The sequence below is a fragment of the Anser brachyrhynchus genome (assembly GCF_964034855.1).
Source record: "Anser brachyrhynchus genome assembly, chromosome: 6".
Lineage (NCBI taxonomy): Eukaryota > Metazoa > Chordata > Aves > Anseriformes > Anatidae > Anser > Anser brachyrhynchus.
In genome coordinates, this window is record NC_137700.1 from 25122872 (window position 1) to 25134043 (window position 11172).

At 47.4% G+C, this 11172-nt stretch overlaps 1 long non-coding RNA gene across 1 annotated transcript; it reads right to left on the bottom strand.

Annotated features, from left to right (window-relative positions):
• Nucleotides 1–326: 326 nt before the first annotated feature.
• On the bottom strand, nucleotides 327–9287 carry LOC308197707. The gene is made up of 3 exons (XR_013953229.1): nucleotides 7890–9287; nucleotides 1700–1807; nucleotides 327–1560 (listed from the first exon to the last, which is right to left on the bottom strand). It is a non-coding gene; the product is annotated as an uncharacterized lncRNA (long non-coding RNA).
• Between the last annotated feature and the right edge of the window lie 1885 nt (nucleotides 9288–11172).

Consider the following 11172-nt stretch of genomic DNA (forward strand, 5'->3'; position numbering starts at 1 on the left):
GGACATGTTGGAGAAGTGCAGGAGGAAATCTCTGACACAGGGAGACCCTCGAGCAGACTCGTTCCCAGCCCCAGCAGCACCCATCAGCCAGATGGCTCAAATTCCCCTCAGACCACCACCCTGGGCTCTCATCCTGCTCGTAGGAGATGCCGTGGCTCCTGTCCCTCTCTGGGGCATAGTCCCTCCTGGTCCTGCCCCATCCCAGGAAGAGGTGCTGCAGGGTGATGGCCAGACTCCTCCACTCCCACCTTTGTGAGCCTAACCCTGTGGGGTCTCGTATGCCTTTGAAACCCGAGTTGTGTTGATGGATATATTTGCTGGGTGCCTCCCGTCTCTCTCGGGCTCAGCCTGCCCTGTCTGGAGGTTCTGTGAGGGAGAGGGGTCTGGAGTTTAAGAGCGTTATTGTTACCGGAGGAAGGAATTTTCGGTCCTATAAATCAGAGGCAGGCAGCAGTAGGGCCAGCATACTTGGACTGTGTGAACAAACTTCATTTCCTGGGAGACTGGCCTTCAATCACCCTCTGTCATACTCCACTGATCAGAGGTGGACATGAGAGGAGTTCATTAAGGTGGAAGAAAAATAATATAATAGGTCCTCCCCATGCATGCACTATTCCCGACCCCTGGGGGTGGCAAGACACCCCTTTGCTGTGCTGAGATCCAAAACACACACGCACGCAAGGAGCCACTCACCCTGAATGTGCTGGTATTCCTCTCCCTAAGCAAATTTCCTTCTAAAAATGGACACCTTGAGCATGGCTCGAGTTTTTTTTTCTGGCTACTTTTCAGATGAACTCAGTTCCACCGTCTGTTGACTCGCTTTGTAATTCTTGGCTGCACTCTGCCGGAGAAGGATCGGGCCCAGCGCTCGGTGCAAAAGGAATTGACAATTTGCTGGGCAAACCAGAAAGCTCAAAGCTCTCCTTGTTAATTTTGTTTCCTCTCTTTCTAAATGGATGAATCCATTTTTAATTTTTTTTTAATTTTTGAGGGTGAATGTCCTCTCCTGTTTCTCTTTACCTTCCTGCAGCCCTATTGATTTTGAAAATGCTCGTAATTCAGAAAAGGGGAGAGAATGAGAATAAGTGAAAGTTTAAAAATCAAATACAATTAATGAAAACAGAAAATATTTTGAGTAAAGGGTATGGAAAATAATTTCCAAAGGAGACAATTGTTTAGTAAAAATTTTCTATTTTCAGGAACAAATAGTGAGACAACATTCTGTATTCTCTTTCTTAAGATAAGAGCTCTGCTAAGGCCCAAGATGCTGAGCTGTTGCCTGCTGTGCACTGCTGCAGTGGTGACAGCAAGCAGAGCAAAAGCTCTGCAGACTTCTGAGCTCAGGTGGGCTGCTGGCATCCCATCTGTATGCTTTTTACAGAAAACACAAATGAAAAAAAGAGAATAGTGGTTTTTCGATGACTTTGAAAACCCTTTTCTTAGCAGTTCTTATGTTGTAGTTGCAGCCAGGCAGGTGAGGAAGCAGAGACAGAAGTTTCAGCACTGCCACCTTTAGATCCTGTGTCCTGATTCTCCAGCGGACATCTAGAAGCACCAAATCTACCCAGGATGAAACAAGAGAAGGGTTTGGCGTGACCTGAACAGACAATCCCAGAACGCACAAGTCTGGGGAGCGCACTGTGGAGCAGGAGCCTCTGCTCGTGTCTGACTCCACATGGCAGCGCCTCCCCTTCCTCACCTTTGCACAGCCCTCATGTCTGTGCACATAGCAGCAGCAGTGGCTGTCCGTGGCAGAAGGATTCCTTCAGCCCCTGTGGGCCAGGGAAAGCCCAGAGATCCAGATCTTCTGAGGAAAAAAGCAGAAAAGTGGTAAGCCTGCAGTGCAATGATTCAGTGCATCCTCTCTGAAGATCGTACCAAGGAAACTCCTTTTCTTGTGATCTCTCTTGAGAGACGTGGTCACCAAGTAGTATTTAATCATCCCAGAAAATGTTGGAGGATATTCTCAGAGGATTTTTGGGTAACTTCTGACTTAGTGGGGACACTTACTGCATAGAAAACAGGACTGCCTGGTTACCAAAATCTTCTCCAGAGAGCTTGATCAGACATTTCAGTGGCACTTGATGAATATTCAGTGAAGGATTTTGCATGCCTCCCAGATGAAAGAGGTTGCTGGAAAACAGGACTATGGGAAGACTTTTCCACCCTGGCTGTTCATCACCAGACAGACTCTGTAAACCTATCTTTTTATTTAGTTTGCAAAATCTTTCTGACCAAATTTTTTACACTAATACCTAAAATGACAGCTGTGCTGTTGTTAATGGATGCACATCTCTGTTGGCTTCAATGCTGTTTAGCATATTAAAATAAAACTAAAGAAAATTTCACTGAGTTTGTTGAGAAGTCCCAGAGAACAAGGATGAAGGAAATCCAAGCTTTGCTGGATTGAAAAGCAAAAGGAATAGAAAACTGAGCTACAAAGCTCAGGCAATTGCTGCAGCAGAGGGGTGAGGAGCGTGCAATACCGGTGATGCATGGGGGCACACCAGCTGGGGTGAAGGTAATATGGCTGGAGATGTCTAAGGGTGCTGTCAGAAGAAAGAAACTATACGAATGAGGTGTACCCTATACCCAAACACAGCTATGTGCCCTAGCCCACTCCCACTACATCAGGGCTCTGTTTGGGTCATTAGTGCTTGTTTTAATTTATTTAGCCAATTTTATCGCTGGAAACACACGGTGATTTACAACCTTTCCTGAGTGCACAGATTAATAAGCCTTCTCCTCACTTCCCCTAGAGACAATTAGCACGTAGCCATGATGGGAAATGACTATGAGGAACATGCTGGCAATATGCTGAGAGAGCGAGACATCAGGCTGAATGCTGCCTACAGAGAAGGTCACTTAAAAGCCACGACCCATGCTCAAATCCTCACCTGGAGAGAAGAGCCTTCCCCATCATGGGGCTCAGCACAAAACACACAACAAAACAGTCTGAAGAGCTCTCAAGGCACATCTGGCTGTGGGGCACAGAGCCTGAATGTATAGTCTAGCCAGGGAGCTGGCATCTACTGTCCAGAAAGAGCTGGAGTCCCCAGCCTCCTGCCTGTTAAGTCACAGTTTTTGTGTGTGCCAACAAAGCCCCTTCTGCCTGCATAGACTGCTCCCACTCTCTGAGAGAAGAGTGGTTCTGTACTGTGTCCTGCCAGCATATGGGCTGTGTGGATGGACAAGGTAAGCACGCAGTGTGGGGCTCAAATCCCTGAACATCGAGGTAGGCAGGGGGAAGAGGAGGGTTGAAGGGGCCTCTCTGAAGGCCACCAATTCAAAATCACAAAGAAATTTGTCTGTGTGCCTGTGACACCTGGTCCATCAACCCTTCTCTGCAAGCACTCTTACAGACCTGGATTTTAAAACTGGCACCAAGTATTTAAATTCACTCTTTCAAAATCTAAGGGAAGAGAGGTAGCAAGAATATGCTGGCAGCTTCCTCACATTTCCACCTGTGTTTTTTTTTTAGCTTTCTCAAACTTTTTTTTTCTAGTTCTGAGAATTCAAAAATACTTTTGTTCTTCAAAACAGAATAAGATCCAGATTTTGAGGGAGAAAAATTGAGAAAATATTATTCAAAATTTTAGCAAACTCTCCGTCCTTTTTTTTTTTTCCCCACAGGTATTTTTAAAATTGCCCTTGACAGATACTTTCCAAAGAAGGTGAAAATGATAGCTTCCACTTTACGAGCAGGGAAACCGAGTCACATACAGCCATGTGCCCTCTGCCTTCCTGTCAGCTGCAGCTCGCAGGTCATTCTGCAATGGTATAGTCTCTTGAATAACACTATTATGGTTCTCCTCTCCTATTCAGGTCCCAGGGACTGTGTTGTCCTGGCAGGTTGTCCATGGCTCTCCATGGAGCATACTGCCATGGCAGGGCCCATATGGATGCCTACACGGACTGCTTCTGGGACTCACGTCAAGACATCATCAAGTAAACCAACTTCTTTTCACACAGGGAGCCTGTGCTTTCCTGGCAGCATCTCGTCTCAGCCTACAGCTCTTCTTCCTCATTGCACAGACCGCCCAGGCTGCATCCATCCCTGTTCTCCATGGATCCCCCTCTCCCTTCCTGGAGCAACATCGAGGTCTGAGGTGGCAGCAGGATTTCAGCCTGTTTCTTGAGCAGGTGATGGGTTGGAGAGGCCGAGAGGAGCAGCTTTTGTGGTGTAACCATGCTGGCTGAGTTGTCTGTCCCTCCCCTCTGAACCCAGCCCTGCTGATAGACATTAGCGGGTGGGAGGCTGGCTCACTCCAGAGAGCCTTTGACATAAAGGGAGTTTTCACCCCACCTCTCCATCAATCAAAACTTAAACTTATTTGTGCTTATACACTACTTCTTAAGTAGAGAAAATAAAAACTGGGTTTAGGAGAGTGCAAATATTTAACAATAAAAAAAAAAAAAACACATTAATTTACCCTTTTTCATTTCTACAGAAGGAACCTTAATGGAGTCACATGACTCTTATTCTAAGTGATAAACCACAGGTCATAAAGCACCACTTTATCACTCTGCACAAGCAGTATAAATAACAGCTATTACCCAACCTCACTCCATCTGATAAGCTCAGAGATTTTCTAATATACATTTCTGATTTTTTAAATAATATTCATGATCATTTCCTCTTGAGCGTTATGAGTCTCTGGCTATGTGGCCCTTGAAACCAGGGCCTGCAAGCCCTTGTACCATCTCCCTGATTTATGGCCACGTTGGTTGGGACTGACGCCCTAATGAAATCTGTGACACTGCATTAATGGGGCTGTTTGTTACCACCGGAGTTCAGCGGCTGGCCGTGGTCTCAGAGCTGTGCTCAGGAAGGCGCACGCAGAGTCTATAAAACCCACCCGGTGGGCAGCAAGCCTACCCTACCTACACATGCTGGGGCACGGCTGCGTGCAGAGGCTGTCCAGCAAGGGCTGAAAAAACCCCACCGAGAGTGCAAATAGCAGGTCGCAGCTCCACACCGCAGCTGCGCGAACACCGGGAGCAGGCGACAAGCTCGGGGTCTTCCCCGGCACCGCAGCTACACACACAGACACACGTCTCTCAAGCGTGTAATTAATACCCAGCCCCCTGTGTGCAGTCATTCAGTTGCACAAGCCACAGCGAATGTGCACCATCAGATTATCCACTAACAAGCACGTGCGTACGCAGTGTAACCGACACACATCCCTTTCACAGGCTGGAGCTCTGCAGCCTAAACGGGACGTGTGGGCGAGCAGCGGTCGCCCCGCGCCTCTCCGCAGTCCTGCCGGGGGTTGCTTGCTCACTGCCTTCAGACCAGAGCAACAGGACGGCGTGCAAAACGTGCCTGTGGTGCTGCTCCTGTCGGCAGAGACGTCGGCATCAAATAGACACTCGGTTCCCAGCAGAGAAATGGCAGCTAGGAGGGCAGCTCAAGTCCTCGGTTTAGGAAAACCCAGCCAGTATGCACGCAACAAAGATCTCATGCGCCCATTGCACAATAAAACATATCTGCAAGATGGTTATTTTAATATCAATATGCCCTATTTAGACACGTTATCATGAGCTCAGTCTCAAATCTACCATGGCAAACAGAGAGACCACCAGCTGTAAGGAGGGCAGGTCGGTACTGCTCCTTGGGCTAGGTAATGGTGCAGAATATTTTAACGTATGTACATGCTTGAGTATCTGGACCTATGCTCATCTGGCTGTAGCCATCCGTTCCCTTTTTTGCACTCAGCCCCCACCAGCACACACCTCCTCTTGAGTTTTAGTTGTTCCTGTTTGTCTTTGTTTCATTTTTCCTCTTTTAAAACAGTATAAGAAATCAAATGCAAAAATTCATATTCATGAAATGAGGACTTCTATGCAAAAGGGGAAAAAAAAAAAAAAAGAAAGCTAAAAGTCAGTATTTGACCTTAATTCTGCCCTGGGGTAAAGCACCCTAACACTGCAACCTGTCATAGCAATGTATTACCTATCAAATAGTGCAACACAGTATTCGGTTTATTCTACCTTAGGTACATACAGGGAGGGATCTTCATTCCTGTGTGCTTCATCTTGCAACTTCTAAGGCAGGCCCAAAATTTATATTCAAAATGCATGTTCATTGAACCAAATGCCTTATTCAGGAATGTTTTGGTGTGGAAAGTGACAATATTACTGAATATATTGTTGTGCATACAAAATTCTGTGCCTTTTCTCAGGATTGCTTTCCTAGCATTTTCAATAGTCAAAATGGCTTACCAAGAAATCAGTGGCCTGACCAATTCACATCTGCTGGAATTATTAAATAATTAAAAATAATAAAGCATTCAGCTTAAAAAATGACGATTTAAAATCAGTAATATTGATACGGCTGAGTTTCATCTATCCTGAAAGGGAAACAGCTTTGACAAGACCATATTTTTAAATAAAATGAGTGTGGTATTATTCTATCAGGTCTCTTTAATTCCAGCATCATAAAAATGTGGTATATCTTTATTGATAGACTTTAGCTGGTGAATTCTCTTCTCTACAGCATATATATGTTAATGATTTTCTCAGCACTGACATACAATATGTTTAACCAGATGATTTTTCCTTTCATTCAAAGTTACTTCTCTGAGCAGTAATTTAGTGGGCACTTCTCAAATGACATCTCTGAGAAATACACACACGGCGCTTTGTTAAGAGTGTATTTTAATGATGTCTTGCTTGACCATGTTTCTTTTTTGTAGAATTGTAAATAATTCGTACTCTCCTCATGATCTGCAGCTGGAGGGATACAAGGCTGCAGGAGACCGGCTATGCTATCAAACCCACTGCGTGTGCAATCACAGGTGACTTTGCAACAGGTTTTCAGTCCAAGAGAAACCAGAAAATCCTTCCCTATGTGACACACCACAGAATATTTCCCAAAATCCTGAACCAAACCAACTCGTCCTCAATAGAGCAAACAAAACCCAAACAAATAAAAAAATAATAAACGTAATAATAATAATAAAAAAAAAACACCTCCTCACCCTTAATACAGTAATAGCATATCACAGGAAAAAGGCAGAAGGTGCCTGGAGCCAGAGCGTCACCCACCCACTGCTGAGAACTGCACGGGCATGGAGGTGCAGTGAGCAAACAGTCACAGCTGATCTCAGCGCATTGCAAATATAACTCCAGTCAGGCAGCGGATGTGCTCTCCTTAATGATATTACTGAACAGATTACATAAATGAGTGAGAATTTATGTACAGAATTTGCATGTGTTTGCAACTGATCTGAAACTTATAAATACATTTCTGTATTTATACGCACAAGTAAATTAATATTGATTTCCAACCAGCAGCACCACCAAAATGGCATTCAAGTGCATGTTTGCAGGTGCAAAGTATTTAGCCGGAGAGCAAAGCAAGTGAATTTGCAATGAGAACAGTAAAACTACGGATGCAGCTCTGGAAAGAATGATTTGCATTGTTTGTCTGGCAGCAGAGCTGGGAGGCTGCAGAGCCATCGGTCTCTCCCGTGCGAGGCACTGCTGAAGAGTTTGTCCCAGCACCCGCCAGCAAAACAAGTGCCTCAGCAGAGCAGCACCGGTCTAACTCCCAAGTGGGTGCTCATTCCCTGCCCCAAAGAGCTTTATTATACTGGGTGCACAGCTCAACTAAATGGGTAGGCCATTAAAGATTTACAAGCCATTGACACTAGCTAGCTCAGGGACATTGCGGCTACTGCAAGTGCCTTGCCTGCTCCTGCACTGCTTCATTTTCAGCCCCTGCACCTCATTACCTCCCTGAATAGCTGCTATCTGCACACACTCAGCACCCCTGCTCCCCCCTCATCACACCCTCAGCCCTACCATACCCATGCACGCCCCGAGGAGGACCATCTCCCCAGCTTCCCACCTGCCTCAGCCTGTATCTGCTCCTTCCCTCTTACCTGTCCCAGATCCAGCTGCTGCCTTGGGCAGAGATGCTGGGGTCCCAGCACTTTCACTCACTGTTCTCCTGCTGCATCCCCAGCCCAGCAGTGAGCATTTTGGGACTGGTGAGGGCAGGGGCAGAGGAACTGTTGGGGCTGGAGCTGTGTGACTCACATCTAAACCACTCTCCTCTTCATTGGGGAATGCAACTACTTTACCAGGGCTTTGGTTTTTAACCAAGGTTTTACAATCACATCTCTCTAAATTTGCTTTTTTTTTTTTTTTTTCCCCTCTCCTTGCAACTTGTCCTGATGTTTGGTGCATTTTTCTTGGGTATGCTTTGTTGTTTTAGGGTTGTTTTGTTGTTATTGTTGCTTGCAGCCACTGGAGATTTCCCCTTCCTCTGGTTAATGGCCCATTACCCAGCTCTCACCATGCAGGGGTAGGGCCTGGGAATTGCTGAGTTCTGGAAAATCCTCCTGAGCGGGAGTGATCTGCCAACAACAAAATCCTCTCTTTTCAGAGAGGGCTCTACAAAACGGGGTGTCAAGGGGGGACAGTCCCCTTGCAGGAGGGATGGCGACAGAGCCCACGGGACTGTGGGGAGAGGGCAGGAGGGAGCCTGAGCCACTGCTGCTTCTTGAAAACAGGCATTGGCTGTGGGGAAGAGGGGGGCGAGGAGACAGAGCCGGATTGTTAAAGGATTCAATGAGCTGTGCCCAATGTATTCGAAAGGTGCTTAAGACAGGCAAAGCTCCTCACCAAACACACTCTGCTGCGAAACAGCACGGCGCACACCCCTGAGCAGAGGGCAGGCACCGAGCCCACCGGTTTGGGGACAGCCCCGATGTCCCACACATCACCCCCGGGAAACAGGCAGCGGCCCTGTGCCAGGCCAAGCACAGCACGGCCAAGGCAGCACTGCTCCAACCCACAGCACGGACACGTAGACCCCTGACAACTAAGCTGGGCTTACTGAGCTTATATTTAGAAAAAGGGGGCAGTTTCAGTCTCAGCAGTGTCGAAATGTATCCTGATCTGCATCTGCACAACAGGGGACAGCTTGGGCTTGTGATCATAATCAATCCACTCACCATGGCTCAGTCAGGTACCTCCCATCAGCTAGGCTGCAGAAATTACTTTTTTGGGGGGTCTTGTGGCCCAGATCCACTGCAGAGATGGCTTGGTGGCAGAGACACCCGGGTCCCTTAAATTACAAACCCGTGCGCAGGGACTGGGTTATCACACAGGTGGTATTCACAGTGTGATGCCTGCACTGGTCTTGGTGGTAGCTTGTGTAAGGCCAGCTTTAGACCCAGGGCAGTCCAGGATTCAAGTATAGCAAGGTGGGAAGGAGTCCTTCCCTGACAAGATTTTGCCTCAGAGGAAGACCCGAAAAAAAGTTCAGCTGGAGGTCCTGGTGAAAAGGGTGTCTGCAGGCCCACCCGCACAGTGCTCCAGTTGCACCCAAACAGTGAATTCATCTGGCAGAAGTTCTGGGGAAAGTGAAAAAAAATACATACATGGAGACAGAAACTAGCCCCACCAACCGCTCGCACCGTTTGACATTAAAAAGTGCTGACAGCAGGGCGGGAGGAGAGGAATGGAAGAAGGGCCACTTTCATCTCATGACAGTCTCCTGCCAGCCCCAGCCACCGCGTCTCCCTCTTGCCCCCTCCTCCCGGCCCCTTGCTTTCCTAGGCATTTTATTAAAAAGGGTCACAGCCCGCATTAGGGTCCCTCCCACAGCCCCGGCCAAAGGAAAACACCCGCCTGTCCCTGTGACCCCCACCAGCCCAGACCTCCGGCTCCATCGCTGCTTCCTCCCCTCGAGAAGCACCATCTCCATCCCACCCTCCAAGTTTCACAGCGAAACATCAAGGCAAAGGGCTCCACGCAGGGGGAAGGTCTCCCCCCCATTTCTTTTTCTCTTACATTAATTATCTCATTTAGTTGAAAGAAAAGTCCAAAAATGAAGCTTTCCCTTGGCAATTTATGATGCTGGCGCAGTAATTTATGGCTCAATACAACTTTATTTTGCTCGTTCTTTACACACACACACACATACACACACACAGAGATACACTTAAGGAGACACTAACCTGAATTTATCACACTAAGTACCTGCCTGCTGTAAGTAAAGAGCTAAACATAATTTACAAGGCAGGACAGGGAGGGGCTCGCATGTGGGGGGAAACATTTAGAAGAGTTAATGTTTGAAAGTCAGTCTTTGAAGGTAGGAGGCTCCTCTGGATAGAAAAAGAAAACCTAACTAATTAAAACTGATGTATCAGTTTCAGAAGAAGAATGCGCTGGTAATGAAACTGCTTGGGCAAAAACAACAGGCAGCAGGGTTAGCCACCGCGGCTGAGACACCCTCCGGGGAGAAGGTCCCAATTCCAGCCTCAAATCAATGGGGTCTGCGATTTAACTTCCTGGGGCTGTAGCCAAAACCTCCCGTCAAAGTGGCTGGTCCCATGTGGGACGCGTGACTGGGGGCAGAAGTAAATGTGGGTCATCTGTAGGACCTGAGTCATGGCCATGGCATGCTAACAATGTGACCCACTGCAGTTCCCATCAGAGGAGGAGGGAGGGAACTAGCTGTGGATGTGTGCTGGTCGCTTCAGGAGCAACTAGGCACAGCAGATGGTCAAAGGAGAGAATATACCTGCCCCAAAACGCTGACCAACAGGGCAGGCAACAGCAGGGAAAGAGCAGAGGCCACTTGCTTGGGTGATTCAGCGGCTCTGTAGTATGGCTGGTACTCTGGCATTAAGGTGTTTGCTGGGCATCACAAATCAAGTGCAAGAGGTTTTCAAGCACACCTGTCTTGACAGTGTGTGCATATGTGAATTGATGGGTGCCCGACTATAAGTAAAGGTCCACCTTGCCCAGATCCTTACTCCAGCTGAAGCCTTCCATGTTGCCACACTCACATCTTTCCAGGCTGTGCCACCTCCAAGAGATACAGGAAAGGGAGATCAAATGGAAACATCCTGGCTTCATCTCTGCGTTTTCCCCTAGAGCCTCACCCAGCCAGCCCCCTTCTCCAAAGCTCCATGACTCTGATGTCCAGGTGAGAGGTCCTTCCACACGCTGCATCCAGAAAGATGAAGGCAATAAATACTGAACAAGAAAGTATGCTGAGACAAGAAATGTGCAAAACATCTCAACTGCTAGCTGCTTTTCTTTTGTGCACCTGAACTTCCTAACTTCACAAGGCATCTCTATCTTCCAGCTAGGAAACTGAGCCGTCCAGTGACTCGGACCTGGGTCACGTAGCAAGCAAATGCCATTAAA